Source organism: Hyla sarda, chromosome 13 (genome assembly GCF_029499605.1).
Source record: "Hyla sarda isolate aHylSar1 chromosome 13, aHylSar1.hap1, whole genome shotgun sequence".
Taxonomy (NCBI): domain Eukaryota; kingdom Metazoa; phylum Chordata; class Amphibia; order Anura; family Hylidae; genus Hyla; species Hyla sarda.
In genome coordinates, this window is record NC_079201.1 from 4,567,863 (window position 1) to 4,587,544 (window position 19,682).

Genomic DNA, 19,682 nt, shown 5'->3' on the forward strand with positions numbered 1-19,682 from the left:
ATATGGTGTAGAGCTGTGTGTGTATATAGTATATGGTGCAGAGCTGTGTGTATATAGTATATGGTGTAGAGCTGTGTGTATATAGTATATGGTTGTAGAGCTGTGTGTATATAGTATATGGTGCAGAGCTGTGTGTGTGTATATAGTATATGGTGTAGAGCTGTGTGTGTATATAGTATATGGTGTAGAGCTGTGTGTGAGTATATAGTATATGGTGTAGAGCTGGGTGTGTATAGTATATGGTGTAGAGCTGTGTGTGTAATAGTATATGGTGTAGAGCTGTGGTGTGTATATAGTATATGGTGTAGAGCTGGGTGTGTATATAGTATATGGTGTAGAGCTGGGTGTGTATATAGTATATGGTGTAGAGCTGGGTGTATATAGTATATGGTGTAGAGCTGGGTGTATATATAGTATATGGTGTAGAGCTGGGTGTGTATATAGTATATGGTGTAGAGCTGTGTGTGTATATAGTATGTGGTGTAGAGCTGTGTGTGTATATAGTATATGGTGTAGAGCTGTGTGTGTATATAGTATATGGTGTAGAGCTGTGTGTATATAGTATATGGTGTAGAGCTGTGTGTATATAGTATATGGTGTAGAGCTGTGTGTGTATATAGTATATGGTGTAGAGCTGTGTGTGTATATAGTATGTGGTGTAGAGCTGTGTGTGTATATAGTATATGGTGTAGAGCTGTGTGTGTATATAGTATATGGTGCAGAGCTGTGTGTGTGTGTATATAGTATATGGTGTAGAGCTGTGTGTGTATATAGTATATGGTGTAGAGCTGTGTGTATATAGTATATGGTGCAGAGCTGTGTGTGTATATAGTATATGGTGTAGAGCTGTGTGTGTATATAGTATATGGTGTAGAGCTGTGTGTTATATAGTATATGGTGCAGAGCTGTGTGTATATAGTATATGGTGTAGAGCTGTGTGTATATAGTATACTGGTGTCAGAGCTGTGTGTATATAGTATATGGTGTAGAGCTGTGTGTGTATATAGTATATGGTGCAGAGCTGTGTGGTGTGTATATAGTATATGGTGTAGAGCTGTGTGTGTATATAGTATATGGTGTAGAGCTGTGTGTGTATATAGTATATGGTGTAGAGAGCTGTGTGTGTATATAGTATATGGTGTAGAGCTGTGTTGTATATAGTATATGGTGCAGAGCTGTGTGTGTATATAGTATATGGTGCAGAGCTGTGTGTGTATATAGTATATGGTGTAGAGCTGTGTGTGTATATAGTATATGGTGTAGAGCTGTGTGTATATAGTATATGGTGTAGAGCTGTGTGTATATAGTATATGGTGTAGAGCTGTGTGTATATAGTATATGGTGTACAGCTGTGTGTATATAGTATATGGTGTAGAGCTGTGTGTGTATATAGTATATGGTGTAGAGCTGTGTGTGTATATAGTATATGGTGTAGAGCTGTGTGTGTATATAGTATATGGTGTAGAGCTGTGTGTGTATATAGTATATGGTGTAGAGCTGTGTGTGTATATAGTATATGGTGTAGAGCTGTGTGTGTATATAGTATATGGTGTAGAGCTGTGTGTGTATATAGTATATGGTGTAGAGCTGTGTGTGTATATAGTATATGGTGTAGAGCTGTGTGTGTATATAGTATATGGTGTAGAGCTGTGTGTGTATATAGTATATGGTGTAGAGCTGTGTGTATATAGTATATGGTGCAGAGCTGTGTGTATATAGTATACGGTGCAGAGCTGTGTGTATATAGTATATGGTGTAGAGCTGTGTGTGTATATAGCATATGGTGTAGAGCTGTGTGTGTATATAGTATATGGTGTAGAGCTGTGTGTGTATATAGGTATATGGTGTAGAGCTGTGTGTGTATATAGTATATGGTGCAGAGCTGTGTGTGTATAGTATATGGTGTAGAGCTGTGTGTGTATAGTATATGGTGTAGAGCTGTGTGTGTATATAGTATATGGTGTAGAGCTGTGTGTGTATATAGTATATGGTGTAGAGCTGTGTGTGTATATAGTATATGGTGTAGAGCTGTGTGTATATAGTATACGGTGTAGAGCTGTGTGTGTGTATATAGTATATGGTGTAGAGCTGTGTGTATATAGTATATGGTGTAGAGCTGTGTGTATATAGTATATGGTGTAGAGCTGTGTGTATATAGTATATGGTGTAGAGCTGTGTGTGTATATAGTATATGGTGTAGAGCTGTGTGTATATAGTATATGGTGTAGAGCTGTTGTGTATATAGTATATGGTGTAGAGCTGTGTGTGTATATAGTATATGGTTGTAGAGCTGTGTGTGTGTATATAGTATATGGTTGTAGAGCTGTGTGTATATAGTATATGGTGTAGAGCTGTGTGTGTATATAGTATATGGTGTAGAGCTGTGTGTATATAGTATATGGTTGTAGAGCTGTAAGTATATAGTATATGGTGTAGAGCTGTGTGTATATAGTATATGGTGTAGAGCTGTGTGTGTATATAGTATATGGTGTAGAGCTGTGTATATAGTATATGGTGTAGAGCTGTGTGTATATAGTATATGGTGTAGAGCTGTGTGTATATAGTATATGGTGTAGAGCTGTGTGTGTATATAGTATATGGTGTAGAGCTGTGTGTGTATATAGTATATGGTGTAGAGCTGTGTGTGTATATAGTATATGGTGTAGAGCTGTGTTGTGTATATAGTATATGGTGCAGAGCTGTGTGTATATAGTATATGGTGTAGAGCTGTGTGTATATAGTATATGGTGTAGAGCTGTGTGTATATAGTATATGGTGCAGAGCTGTGTGTGTGTATATAGTATATGGTGTAGAGCTGTGTGTGTATATAGTATATGGTGTAGAGCTGTGTGTGTATATAGTATATGGTGTAGAGCTGGGTGTGTATATAGTATATGGTGTAGAGCTGGGTGTGTATATAGTATATGGTGTAGAGCTGGGTGTATTATAGTATATGGTGTAGAGCTGGGTGTATATATAGTATATGGTGTAGAGCTGTGTGTGTATATAGTATATGGTGTAGAGCTGTGTGTGTATATAGTATGTGGTGTAGAGCTGTGTGTGTATATAGTATATGGTGTAGAGCTGTGTGTGTATATAGTATATGGTGTAGAGCTGTGTGTATATTGTATATGGTGTAGAGCTGTGTGTATATAGTATATGGTGTAGAGCTGTGTGTGTATATAGTATATGGTGTAGAGCTGTGTGTGTATATAGTATGTGGTGTAGAGCTGTGTGTGTATATAGTATTATGGTGTAGAGCTGTGTGTGTATATAGTATATGGTGCAGAGCTGTGTTGTGTGTGTATATAGTATATGGTGTAGAGCTGTGTGTGTATATAGTATATGGTGTAGAGCTGTGTGTATATAGTATATGGTGCAGAGCTGTGTGTGTATATAGTATATGGTGTAGAGCTGTGTGTGTATATAGTATATGGTGTAGAGCTGTGTGTATATAGTATATGGTGCAGAGCTGTGTGTATATAGTATATGGTGTAGAGCTGTGTGTATATAGTATACGGTTGCAGAGCTGTGTGTATATAGTATATGGTGTAGAGCTGTGTGTGTATATAGTATATGGTGCAGAGCTGTGTGTGTATATAGTATATGGTGCAGAGCTGTGTGTGTATATAGTATATGGTGCAGAGCTGTGTGTGTATATAGTATATGGTGCAGAGCTGTGTGTGTATATAGTATATGGTGCAGAGCTGTGTGTATATAGTATATGGTGTAGAGCTGTGTGTATATAGTATATGGTGTAGAGCTGTGTGTGTATATAGTATACGGTGTAGAGCTGTGTGTATATAGTATACGGTGCAGAGCTGTGTGTATATAGTATACGGTGCAGAGCTGTGTGTATATAGTATACGGTGCAGAGCTGTGTGTATATAGTATACGGTGTAGAGCTGTGTGTATATAGTATATGGTGTAGAGCTGTGTGTGTATAGTATATGGTGCAGAGCTGTGTGTGTATAGTATATGGTGTAGAGCTGTGTGTGTATAGTATATGGTGTAGAGCTGTGTGTGTATATAGTATATGGTGTAGAGCTGTGTGTGTATATAGTATATGGTGTAGAGCTGTGTGTGTATATAGTATATGGTGTAGAGCTGTGTGTATATAGTATGTGGTGTAGAGCTGTGTGTGTATATAGTATATGGTGCAGAGCTGTGTGTATATAGTATATGGTGTAGAGCTGTGTGTGTATAGTATATGGTGTAGAGCTGTGTGTATATAGTATATGGTGCAGAGCTGTGTGTATATAGTATATGGTGTAGAGCTGTGTGTATATAGTATATGGTGTAGAGCTGTGTGTGTATATAGTATATGGTGTAGAGCTGTGTGTGTATATAGTATATGGTGTAGAGCTGTGTGTGTATATAGTATATGGTGTAGAGCTGTGTGTGTATATAGTATATGGTGTAGAGCTGTGTGTATATAGTACGTGGTGTAGAGCTGTGTGTGTATATAGTATGTGGTGTAGAGCTGTGTGTGTATATAGTATATGGTGTAGAGCTGTGTGTGTATATAGTATATGGTGTAGAGCTGTGTGTATATAGTATATGGTGTAGAGCTGTGTGTATATAGTATTATGGTGTAGAGCTGTGTGTGTATATAGTATATGGTGTAGAGCTGTGTGTGTATAGTATATGGTGTAGAGCTGTGTGTATATAGTATATGGTGCAGAGCTGTGTGTATATAGTATATGGTGCAGAGCTGTGTGTATATAGTTTATGGTGTAGAGCTGTGTGTGTATATAGTATATGGTGTAGAGATGTGTGTGTATATAGTATATGGTGTAGAGATGTGTGTGTATATAGTATATGGTGTAGAGATGTGTGTGTATATAGTATATGGTGTAGAGCTGTGTGTGTATATAGTATATGGTGTAGAGCTGTGTGTATATAGTATATGGTGTAGAGCTGTGTGTATATAGTATATGGTGCAGAGCTGTGTGTGTATAGTATATGGTGTAGAGCTGTGTGTGTATATAGTATATGGTGTAGAGATGTGTGTGTATATAGTATACGGTGTAGAGCTGTGTGTGTATATAGTATATGGTGTAGAGCTGTGTGTGTATATAGTATACGGTGTAGAGCTGTGTGTATATAGTATACGGTGTAGAGATGTGTGTGTATATAGTATACGGTGTAGAGATGTGTGTGTATATAGTATATGGTGTAGAGATGTGTGTGTATATAGTATATGGTGTAGAGCTGTGTGTGTATATAGTATATGGTGTAGAGCTGTGTGTGTATATAGTATATGGTGTAGAGCTGTGTGTATATAGTATATGGTGTAGAGCTGTGTGTATATAGTATATGGTGTAGAGCTGTGTGTATATAGTATATGGTGTAGAGCTGTGTGTGTATATAGTATATGGTGCAGAGCTGTGTGTGTATATAGTATATGGTGCAGAGCTGTGTGTGTATATAGTATACGGTGTAGAGCTGTGTGTATATAGTATACGGTGTAGAGCTGTGTGTATATAGTATATGGTGTAGAGCTGTGTGTATATAGTATATGGTGTAGAGCTGTGTATATAGTATATGGTGTAGAGCTGTGTGTATATAGTATATGGTGTAGAGCTGTGTGTATATAGTATATGGTGCAGAGCTGTGTGTATATAGTATATGGTGCAGAGCTGTGTGTATATAGTATACGGTGTACAGTTGTATATACAGTATACAGTGCAGAGTGTTGTGTATAAAGGTTCAGGGCTCAGCCTGACTCCGCCCACCCATGTGACTGGTCACATGACATGCCATCAGGTCCTTCAGCACAGGCTCCTGTACACAGGTCAGGTATGTGGAGTTTCCTCAGTTCTCGGTGTCGCCCTCCTGTGGATGTTTTCTCCCTCACAGGCTTCTGTAGCTGCCGTCTGTTGCCATGGTTACTATGTTTCCTGTATAATCCTGTGTGAACAGAACCTTAGAACATTCCGGCTCCATCACACACAATGGAGACGAGAGAAACAGATTTACCACAGCAACCAATCACAGCGCAGAGATAATTAACCAATCACAGCGCAGAGATAATTAACCAATCACAGCGCAGAGTTCCCCTCATGTATATAGTCCTCATGTATGTACCCCTCATGTATGTACCCCTCATGTATGTACCCCTCATGTATGTACCCCTCATGTATGTACCCCTCATGTATGTACCCCTCATGTATGTACCCCTCGTGTATGTACCCCTCGTGTATGTACCCCTCGTGTATGTACCCCTCGTGTATGTACCCCTCGTGTATGTACCCCTCGTGTATGTACCCCTCGTGTATGTACCCCTCGTGTATGTACCCCTCGTGTATGTACCCCTCGTGTATGTACCCCTCATGTATATAGTCCTCGTGTATGTACCGCTCATGTATATACCCCTCGTGTGTGTACTCCTCATGTGTGTCCCTCGTGTGTGTGTGTACCCCTCGTGTATGTACCCCTCAATTGTCTGCTCTTCTTTCCACATTATAGGATCCTATTTAAGATACTTTTCCTGACTGACCCTTCAAGGATGGAGAAGGACAGAGACAAGATGGCGGAGAGGATAATACACCTCACCATAGAGATACTCTTCCAGCTTACCGGAGAGGTGAGGGATGCTGGGAGTGATGTCACATGACCTCATTCTTCTCTATGGTAATCACATGATATGACCGGAGAGGTGAGGGATTCTGGGAGTGATGTCACATGACCTCATTCTTCTCTATTTTAATCACATGATATGACCGGAGAGGTGAGGGATTCTGGGAATGATGTCACATGACCTCATTCTTCTCTATGGTAATCACATGATATGACCGGAGAGGTGAGGGATTCTGGGAGTGATGTCATATGACCTCATTCTTCTCTATGGTAATCACATGATATGACTGGAGAGGTGAGGGATTCTGGGAGTGATGTCACATGACCTCATTCTTCTCTATGGTAATCACATGATATGACTGGAAAGGTGAGGGATTCTGGGAGTGATGTCACATGACCTCATTCTTCTCTATGGTAATCACATGATATGACTGGAGAGGTGAGGGATGCTGGGAGTGATGTCACATGACCTCATTCTTCTCTATGGTAATCACATGATATGACTGGAGAGGAGAGGGATGCTGGGAGTGATGTCACATGACCTCATTCTCCTCTATGGTAATCACATGATATGACTGGAGAGGTGAGGGATTCTGGGAGTGATGTCACATGACCTCATTCTTCTCTATGGTAATCACATGATATGACTGGAGAGGTGAGGGATTCTGGGAGTGATGTCACATGACCTCATTCTTCTCTATGGTAATCACATGATATGACTGGAGAGGTGAGGGATTCTGGGAGTGATGTCACATGACCTCATTCTTCTCTATGGTAATCACATGACATGACTGGAGAGGTGAGGGATTCTGGGAATGATGTCACATGACCTCATTCTTCTCTATGGTAATCACATGATATGACTGGAGAGGTGAGGGATTCTGGGAGTGAAGTCACATGACCTCATTCTCCTCTATGGTAATCACATGATATGACTGGAGAGGTGAGGGATGCTGGGAGTGATGTCACATGACCTCATTCTCCTCTATGGTAATCACATGATATGACTGGAGAGGTGAGGGATTCTGGGAGTGATGTCACATGACCTCATTCTCCTCTATGGTAATCACATGATATGACTGGAGAGGTGAGGGATTCTGGGAGTGATGTCACATGACCTCATTCTTCTCTATGGTAATCACATGATATGACTGGAGAGGTGAGGGATTCCGGGATGTATGTAGTGATATGTATTATTGTGTCCCCATAACCAGGATTACACAGTGGTGAAGAAGACCTCTAGGGGGCGCCATCAGGCCCCTGTGTGTGAAGGATGGGGAAGAACCCTGAGGCCAATCCCGGGGCCTCCACCTCACTCCCTGATACATGAGGAGATGAATGAGCAGAAGATCCTAGAACTCACCAACAAGATGGTGGAGCTGCTGACTGGAGAGGTGACCCTGCTGGGAATGCTGGGACATTATACAGTAACGCTATGAAGGGATGGGGGTGATGACTGTATCATTGTGTGTGTCAGGTTCCTATAAGGTGTCAGGACGTGGCCGTCTATTTCTCCATGGAGGAGTGGGAGTATTTAGAAGGACACAAGGATCAGTACATAGCGGACATAGTCATGATGGAGGATCAGCAGCCCCTCACATCAGCAGGTAATACACATGACTATATACACACCGCACACTGCATTTATTCTATATACACAATGGATTCACTCACTGGATGTGTTTCCTACAAAACCAGAGAGATGTCCCCGTCCTCTTCCTCCAGAGGATTCTTCAGAAGGAGATGACAATGTCCTCCAGGATTATCAGGTAGATAAGGGAGAGAAGGTTCCATGATATGTTCCCTATGATGTGTAGAAGAGCTGGGAGGCTCCTGTGCTCAGGATCAGTTCATCTAGAACATTCCATGTCACTTCTACAATATTTCTTTCACAGCTTATGGATCAGAGTAAAGATGTGAAGAACATTAATGCTCCAGACATAATGGTGAAAGAGGAGACAGATGTGAGGGGTGATGATCCGTGTACAGAGGACGTCCCTACAGCGCCCCCGCCAGGTCAGTAGTCATTACCGCAGACAACCCTTGATCCCATGATCTGGTCCGTACCTCCATATCTAAAGGGGTACTCTGACGTCAGATAAAAATGCTGAAGAAGCCTATAGTATTACTTACCTAGCTGTCCCAGTTCTAAAACCACCAGAAATTCAGATTTGTGCACATTTACCACATTCATCACAAGACAGCATGCTGTAAACACACCTTATTCTTCCCTAAATCTCCTGATAAAGTTTAACTTCCACCCTGACAATAAGAGGGCTACTCAACTTCCTGTCAGGAGAAAGGGAGGAGCCGAGAGCTGCTGGGACAACACCACACTGACTATGAGAGGACTACACAACTTCCTTTAGAGATCTGTAAAGCTACAAATACTGAAGCCAATAAAATGATATTTTTTTTAAATGTATTTATTTTTTAATCCAACAAGTTCCAAAACATTTCCTAGTCTTACCCCTACCCCGGCCCTATCACCTTGTGGCCTGAGGCTGAAAAAAAATTACATATGTGTAATTGTATGTGCGGATATCGAAGACTGGAAAGCAGTGGTCACAAATTGTGGCCCTCCAGGTGTTGCAAAACTTCAATCCCAGCATGCCCAGACTGCCAACCCTGTCCGGTCATGCTGGGAGCTGTAGTTTTACAACACTTGGAGGGCCACAATTTGTGACCACTGCTTTACAAGTCAGTTCCTACTGGGGATGTACCAAAAGGGAACTTATGGCCCGAAACCGAAAATTTAGGCTGTGCTTGGTCGAATACCGAAAATACATTGCCCCGCCCACTTTTTTTGCAGAACTACTGACCTCTAACTTTTTTTTTTTTCGTATACGGGGAGTTTTGTGGGCTTATTTTTTGCTTGTTCTGATTTTATCACTTTAAAAAAAAAAAAAAATTCTGATTAAAATTCTATATTTTTGGACTTTGGTGTTTTTTTATGTTTACGCCTTTCACCGTACAGGATCATTAACGTTCGTTTTTTTTATGAACGAGGCATTTACGCAACTGGTGATACCAAACATGATTTATTTACATTTTTAACACTTAAAAAAAAAAACTATTATAATAGGAAGATTTATTAAAACTTTTTTTTTTTTTACACTTTTTATCGTCCTAGACTAGATACTGCAATCTTTAGATTGCAGATACAGATCAGTGCTATGCATAGAGCATAGCACTGATCAGCGTTATCTGTGATCTACTTCTCTGGTCTGCTCGATGGCAGACCAGAGAAGAAGACCCCATGCTGGCAGCAGGAGAGGAGACCTCTGGCCAACAATTTAGCTGATATGATCCCCGTAGCCGTGCTGCAGGTGATCAGATCAGCCACCGGAACCGCCACAGATGTCGTGATAAATAATGATCACAACATCTGAGGGGTTAATGCCGGACATCAGCGCGATCGCTGATGTCCGTCATTACCAGCGGGTCCTTGGCTGCTGAAATCATCCGGAACCCGCGGTCTATGAAGCGTAGCTCCTGCACTCCTGTCATAGGACTCGGGGCATACAGGAAAGTCCCTGGCACCCAGGGCGTACCTGTACGCCCTGTGTCATTTAGGGTTTAGGCCACACCCCCGAAATTTTTGGCCCGGAGTTCCATTAACCAAAAATGCAGAATGGGGCATTTTCGGCCGATAGTTTTCGGCAGCCAAAATTTCGGTGCATCCCTAGTTCCTCCATTTGTGTCTGAACATCCACTGCTCATTCTCCATCTGCAGAGGTTGGACACTACGATAGTTATTATAATTATAATTTATAAGTTTTATGATACAAAAATAATAAAATAATCTATATTTTCGGCAGATGACTGTACCAGGATCTCAGAGGGTCACCTGATATCTCCTGGATCTGGAGCAGATTGTGGCGGTGTCACACATGAAGATCATGACCATTTCCCACATACACCCTCAGACCTTCACAACAAAGAACCGTCTTCCGAACCTTCTAAGCCAGTCCCTTCTTCTGATTCATCGCAGAATGGTAAACTAAATAAAAGTCACAGAAGAGGTGTTGAACATCAAAAAACTCACCCTGGGGAGAAGCAATACTCATGTTCAGAATGTGAGAAATGTTTTACCAAGAAATCGGATCTTGTTAGACATCAGAGATATCACACAGGGGAGAAGCCAGTTTCATGTTTAGAATGTGGGAAAGATTTTACTAGGAAATCCTACCTTGTTAAACACCAGAGAATTCACACGGGGATGAAGCCGTATTCGTGTTCAGAATGCGGGAAATGTTTTAACCAGAAATCAGATCTTGTTATACACCAGAGAAGTCACACGGGGGAGAAGCCATTTTCGTGTTCAGAATGTGGCAGATGCTTTAATCGGAAATCACGTCTTGTCACACATAAGAGAATTCACACAGGGGAAGCCGTCATCACGTAAAGAATGTGGGAAATGTTTTCAGGAGAAATCAGATCTTGTTATACACGGCCTCATAGGCAGAATATTAAAAAGGTTCAGAATAGTGCAATTTTATTTTTTTAGCAGACATAGTTTGACTCATTTTTTTAAACTAATTAATAAAATAAAAAAACAATGGGAGCCCTATCAATTAAGTTTAGCCAGGTTGCTGTAGTAATCACCATCTACATCAGTGGTCTCAAACTGTGGGCCTCCAGCTGTTAAAAAACTACAACTCCCAGCATGCCCGGAGAGCCAACGACTGAGGGAACACTGGTTGGGAAATACTTGTGTAAATAATCAAGATGTGATATGTTCTGATTATCCAGAGAAGTAAGGGAGGAATTTTCTGTGCGTGTGCTACTGGTTAACATCGTAGCTCTTAAGTTGTATGCTGGGAGTTAAAGTATTGCAACTTCTGGAGGGCCACAGTTTGAGACCACTGCTTTAACGTATGAGTCTGTGGATGGGGGGAAAAAAAAGTTAAGGCACTTGAGAAGCGAAAAAGGAAAAATGCAGAAATAAACATTGTCGTCGTGTAATTCAAAAAAACTTTTATTATGTTGTTTAAACATGTTTCACTCCCATCGAGTCTCAGTCCCAGCTCGTACACAACATGATTGGTTTAGGTCACATAAATTCCTCAATCCCAATCCACCATCCACACCCCCTGATGAAGCATTATGCGCGAAACTCGTGAATATATTGTACATGTGATGTATTGAATAAAAATTATATTTTTTTTTATGTAGATGTTCGGGCCCTTTTTGGACGTAGGTGTTTGTTCCTGAAGAACATGTCAAAGGGTTATTGTTTTTTTTTATTTCTTAATGACCGTCAAGATGGTCCTTCTTAGTGGGGGGGGGGGGGGGGGTGTGCTCTGCACCATATACTATATACACACAGCTCTACACCATATACTATATACACACACAGCTCTGCACCATATACTATATACACACACAGCTCTACACCATATACTATATACACACAGCTCTGCACCATATACTATATACACACAGCTCTACACCGTATACTATATACACACACAGCTCTACACCATATACTATACACACACACAGCTCTACACCATATACTATATACACACACAGCTCTACACCATATACTATATACACACAGCTCTACACCATATACTATATACACACAGCTCTACACCATATACTATATACACACAGCTCTACACCATATACTATATACACACACAGCTCTACACCATATACTATATACACACACAGCTCTGCACCATATACTATATACACACACAGCTCTACACCATATACTATATACACACAGCTCTACACCATATACTATATACACACACAGCTCTACACCGTATACTATATACACACAGCTCTACACCATATACTATATACACACACAGCTCTGCACCATATACTATATACACACACAGCTCTACACCATATACTATATACACACAGCTCTACACCATATACTATATACACACAGCTCTACACCGTATACTATATACACACACAGCTCTACACCATATACTATACACACACACAGCTCTACACCATATACTATATACACACACAGCTCTACACCATATACTATATACACACAGCTCTACACCATATACTATATACACACAGCTCTACACCATATACTATATACACACAGCTCTACACCATATACTATATACACACACAGCTCTGCACCATATACTATATACACACACAGCTCTACACCATATACTATATACACACACAGCTCTGCACCATATACTATATACACACACAGCTCTGCACCATATACTATATACACACAGCTCTACACCATATACTATATACACACACAGCTCTACACCGTATACTATATACACACACAGCTCTACACCATATACTATATACACACAGCTCTACACCATATACTATATACACACAGCTCTGCACCATATACTATATACACACAGCTCTACACCATATACTATATACACACACAGCTCTACACCGTATACTATATACACACACAGCTCTACACCATATACTATATACACACACAGCTCTACACCATATACTATATACACACAGCTCTACACCATATACTATATACACACACAGCTCTACACCATATACTATATACACACAGCTCTACACCATATACTATATACACACACAGCTCTACACCATATACTATATACACACACAGCTCTACACCATATACTATATACACACAGCTCTACACCATATACTATATACACACAGCTCTACACCATATACTATATACACACACAGCTCTACACCATATACTATATACACACACAGCTCTACACCATATACTATATACACACACAGCTCTACACCATATACTATATACACACACAGCTCTACACCATATACTATATACACACACAGCTCTACACCATATACTATATACACACAGCTCTACACCATATACTATATACACACAGCTCTACACCAAATACTATATACACACACAGCTCTGCACCAAATACTATATACACACACAGCTCTACACCATATACTATATACACACACAGCTCTACGCCATATACTATATACACACAGCTCTACACCACATACTATATACACACAGCTCTACACCACATACTATATACACACAGCTCTACACCATATACTATATACACACAGCTCTACACCATATACTATATACACACACAGCTCTACACCATATACTATATACACACACAGCTCTGCACCATATACTATATACACACACAGCTCTGCACCATATACTATATACACACAGCTCTACACCATATACTATATACACACACAGCTCTGCACCATATACTATATACACACACAGCTCTGCACCATATACTATATACACACAGCTCTACACCGTATACTATATACACACACAGCTCTGCACCCTATACTATATACACACACAGCTCTACACCATATACTATATACACACACAGCTCTACACCATATACTATATACACACAGCTCTACACCATATACTATATACACACACAGCTCTACACCGTATACTATATACACACAGCTCTACACCATATACTATATACACACAGCTCTACACCATATACTATATACACACACAGCTCTGCACCATATACTATATACACACACAGCTCTGCACCATATACTATATACACACACAGCTCTGCACCATATACTATATACACACAGCTCTGCACCATATACTATACACACAGCTCTACACCATATACTATATACACACACAGCTCTACACCATATACTATATACACACACACAGCTCTACACCATATACTATATACACACACAGCTCTACACCATATACTATATACACACACAGCTCTACACCATATACTATATACACACAGCTCTACACCATATACTATATACACACACAGCTCTACACCATATACTATATACACACAGCTCTACACCGTATACTATATACACACACAGCTCTACACCGTATACTATATACACACCCAGCTCTACACCATATACTATATACACACAGCTCTACACCGTATACTATATACACACACAGCTCTACACCGTATACTATATACACACAGCTCTACACCATATACTATATACACACACAGCTCTGCACCATATACTATATACACACAGCTCTACACCGTATACTATATACACACACAGCTCTACACCGTATACTATATACACACAGCTCCACACCATATACTATATACACACACAGCTCTGCACCATATACTATATACACACACAGCTCTGCACCATATACTATATACACACACAGCTCTGCACCATATACTATATACACACACAGCTCTACACCATATACTATATACACACAGCTCTACACCATATACTATATACACACAGCTCTACACCATATACTATATACACACACAGCTCTGCACCATATACTATATACACACACAGCTCTACACCATATACTATATACACACAGCTCTACACCATATACTATATACACACACAGCTCTACACCATATACTATATACACACAGCTCTACACCATATACTATATACACACAGCTCTACACCATATACTATATACACACAGCTCTACACCATATACTATATACACACACAGCTCTACACCATATACTATATACACACACAGCTCTGCACCATATACTATATACACACAGCTCTACACTGTATACTATACACACACAGCTCTACACCATATACTATATACACACAGCTCTACACCATATACTATATACACACAGCTCTACACCATATACTATATACACACACAGCTCTACACCATATACTATACACACACAGCTCTGCACCATATACTATATACACACACAGCTCTACACCATATACTATATACACCCAGCTCTACACCATATACTATATACACACCCAGCTCTACACCATATACTATATACACACACAGCTCTACACCATATACTATATACACACACAGCTCTACACCATATACTATATACACACACAGCTCTACACCATATACTATATACACACAGCTCTACACCATATACTATATATACACAGCTCTACACCATATACTATATACACACACAGCTCTACACCATATACTATATACACACAGCTCTGCACCATATACTATACACACAGCTCTACACCATATACTATATACACACAGCTCTACACTATATACACACAGCTCTACACCATATACTATATACACACAGCTCTACACCATATACTATATACACACACAGCTCTACACCATATACTATATACACACAGCTCTACACCATATACTATATACACAGCTCTACACCATATACTATATACACACAGCTCTACACCATATACTATATACACACAGCTCTACACCATATACTATATACACACAGCTCTGCACCATATACTATATACACACAGCTCTGCACCATATACTATATACACCCACAGCTCTACACCATATACTATATACACACAGCTCTACACCATATACTATATACACACAGCTCTACACCATATACTATATACACACACAGCTCTACACCATATACTATATACACACACAGCTCTGCACCATATACTATATACACACACAGCTCTACACCATATACTATATACACACAGCTCTACACCATATACTATATACACACACAGCTCTACACCATATACTATATACACACACAGCTCTGCACCATATACTATATACACACAGCTCTACACCATATACTATATACACACAGCTCTACACCATATACTATATACACACACAGCTCTACACCATATACTATATACACACAGCGGTAACACATACACTCCTGGTCCCCCTGACAGTCCCACAGATTTGTGGGGGTTCCTTCGCCACTGGTCACAATACTTCTGTCCATGTAACTGGCCTTTTCTAAGGTGTCCTAGTAGCAGTTACCCCTGGGGGAGGCCTGTTGAGTCTTCTTGAGTGTAGAGCCGTGTGTATATAGTATATGGTGTAGAGCTGTGTGTATATAGTATATGGTGTAGAGCTGTGTGTTTATAGTATATGGTGTAGAGCTGTGTGTGTATATAGTATATGGTGCAGAGCTGGGTGTGTATATAGTATATGGTGTAGAGCTGTGTGTATATAGTATATGGTGTAGAGCTGTGTGTATATAGTATATGGTGTAGAGCTGTGTGTATATAGTATATGGTGTAGAGCTGTGTGTATATAGTATACGGTGTAGAGCTGTGTGTATATAGTATATGGTGTAGAGCTGTGTGTATATAGTATATGGTGTAGAGCTGTGTGTATATAGTATATGGTGTAGAGCTGTGTGTGTATATAGTATGTGGTGTAGAGCTGTGTGTATATAGTATATGGTGTAGAGCTGTGTGTGTATATAGTATATGGTGTAGAGCCGTGTGTATATAGTATATGGTGTAGAGCTGTGTGTATATAGTATATGGTGTAGAGCTGTGTGTATATAGTATATGGTGTAGAGCTGTGTGTATATAGTATATGGTGTAGAGCTGTGTGTGTATATAGTATATGGTGTAGAGCTGTGTGTGTATATAGTATATGGTGCAGAGCTGTGTGTATATAGTATATGGTGTAGAGCTGTGTGTGTATAGTATATGGTGTAGAGCTGTGTGTATATAGTATATGGTGTAGAGCTGTGTGTGTATATAGTATATGGTGTAGAGCTGTGTGTGTATATAGTATATGGTGTAGAGCTGTGTGTATATAGTATATGGTGCAGGGCTGTGTGTGTATATAGTATATGGTGTAGAGCTGTGTGTGTATATAGTATATGGTGTAGAGCTGTGTGTGTATATAGTATACGGTGTAGAGCTGTGTGTATATAGTATATGGTGTAGAGCTGTGTGTATATAGTATATGGTGTAGAGCTGTGTATATAGCATATGGTGTAGAGCTGTGTATATAGCATATGGTGTAGAGCTGTGTGTATATAGTATATGGTGCAGAGCTGTGTGTGTATATAGTATATGGTGTAGAGCTGTGTGTATATAGTATACGGTGTAGAGCTGTGTGTGTATATAGTATATGGTGTAGAGCTGTGTGTGTATATAGTATATGGTGCAGAGCTGTGTGTGTATATAGTATATGGTGCAGAGCTGTGTGTGTATATAGTATATGGTGTAGAGCTGTGTGTATATAGTATATGGTGTAGAGCTGTGTGTGTATATAGTATATGGTGTAGAGCTGTGTGTATATAGTATATGGTGTAGAGCTGTGTGTGTATATAGTATATGGTGTAGAGCTGTGTGTGTATATAGTATACGGTGTAGAGCTGTGTGTGTATATAGTATACGGTGTAGAGCTGTGTGTATATAGTATATGGTGTAGAGATGTGTGTATATAGTATATGGTGTAGAGCTGTGTATATAGCATATGGTGTAGAGCTGTGTGTATATAGTATATGGTGCAGAGCTGTGTGTATATAGTATATGGTGTAGAGCTGTGTGTGTATATAGTATATGTTGTAGAGCTGTGTGTGTATATAGTATATGGTGCAGAGCTGTGTGTGTATATAGTATATGGTGTAGAGCTGTGTGTGTATATAGTATATGGTGTAGAGCTGTGTGTATATAGTATATGGTGTAGAGCTGTGTGTGTATATAGTATATGGTGTAGAGCTGTGTGTATATAGTATATGGTGTAGAGCTGTGTGTATATAGTATATGGTGTAGAGCTGTGTGTATATAGTATATGGTGTAGAGCTGTGTGTGTATATAGTATATGGTGTAGAGCTGTGTGTATATAGTATATGGTGTAGAGCTGTGTGTGTATATAGTATATGGTGCAGAGCTGTGTGTGTATATAGTATATGGTGCAGAGCTGTGTGTGTATATAGTATATGGTGTAGAGCTGTGTGTATATAGTATATGGTGTAGAGCTGTGTGTATATAGTATATGGTGTAGAGCTGTGTGTATATAGTATATGGTGTAGAGCTGTGTGTGTATATAGTATATGGTGTAGAGCTGTGTGTATATAGTATATGGTGTAGAGCTGTGTGTATATAGTATATGGTGTAGAGCTGTGTGTATATAGTATATGGTGTAGAGCTGTGTGTATATAGTATATGGTGCAGAGCTGTGTGTGTATATAGTATATGGTGCAGAGCTGTGTGTATATAGTATATGGTGTAGAGCTGTGTGTGTATATAGTATATGGTGTAGAGCTGTGTGTGTATATAGTATATGGTGTAGAGCTGTGTATATAGTATATGGTGTAGAGCTGTGTATATAGTATATGGTGTAGAGCTGTGTGTATATAGTATATGGTGTAGAGCTGTGTGTATATAGTATATGGTGTAGAGCTGTGTGTGTATATAGTATATGGTGTAGAGCTGTGTATATAGTATATGGTGTAGAGCTGTGTGTATATAGTATATGGTGTAGAGCTGTGTGTATATAGTATATGGTGTAGAGCTGTGTGTATATAGTATATGGTGTAGAGCTGTGTGTATATAGTATATGGTGTAGAGCTGTCTGTGTATATAGTATATGGTGTAGAGCTGTGTGTATATAGTATATGGTGTAGAGCTGTGTGTGTATATAGTATATGGTGTAGAGCTGTGTGTATATAGTATATGGTGTAGAGCTGTGTGTGTATATAGTATATGGTGTAGAGCTGTGTGTATATAGTATATGGTGTAGAGCTGTGTGTATATAGTATATGGTGTAGAGCTGTGTATATAGTATATGGTGTAGAGCTGTGTGTATATAGTATATGGTGCAGAGCTGTGTGTATATAGTATATGGTGTAGAGCTGTGTATATAGTATATGGTGTAGAGCTGTGTGTATATAGTATATGGTGCAGAGCTGTGTGTGTATATAGTATATGGTGCAGAGCTGTGTGTGTATATAGTATATGGTGTAGAGCTGTGTGTGTATAGTATATGGTGTAGAGCTGTGTGTATATAGTATATGGTGCAGAGCTGTGTGTGTATATAGTATATGGTGTAGAGCTGTGTGTGTATATAGTATATGGTGTAGAGCTGTGTGTGTATATAGTATATGGTGTAGAGCTGGGTGTGTATATAGTATACGGTGTAGAGCTGGGTGTGTATATAGTATACGGTGTAGAACTGTGTGTGTATATAGTATATGGTGTAGAGCTGTGTGTATATAGTATATGGTGTAGAGCTGTGTGTGTATATAGTATATGGTGTAGAGCTGTGTGTGTATAAAGGTTCAGAGCTCAGCCTGACTCCGCCCACC

At 39.7% G+C, this 19,682-nt stretch overlaps 1 pseudogene; it reads left to right on the top strand.

Annotated features, from left to right (window-relative positions):
- Positions 1 to 5,564: 5,564 nt before the first annotated feature.
- LOC130297658 (zinc finger protein 850-like) overlaps positions 5,565 to 19,682 on the top strand; it is a 45,914-nt pseudogene continuing 31,796 nt past the window's right edge.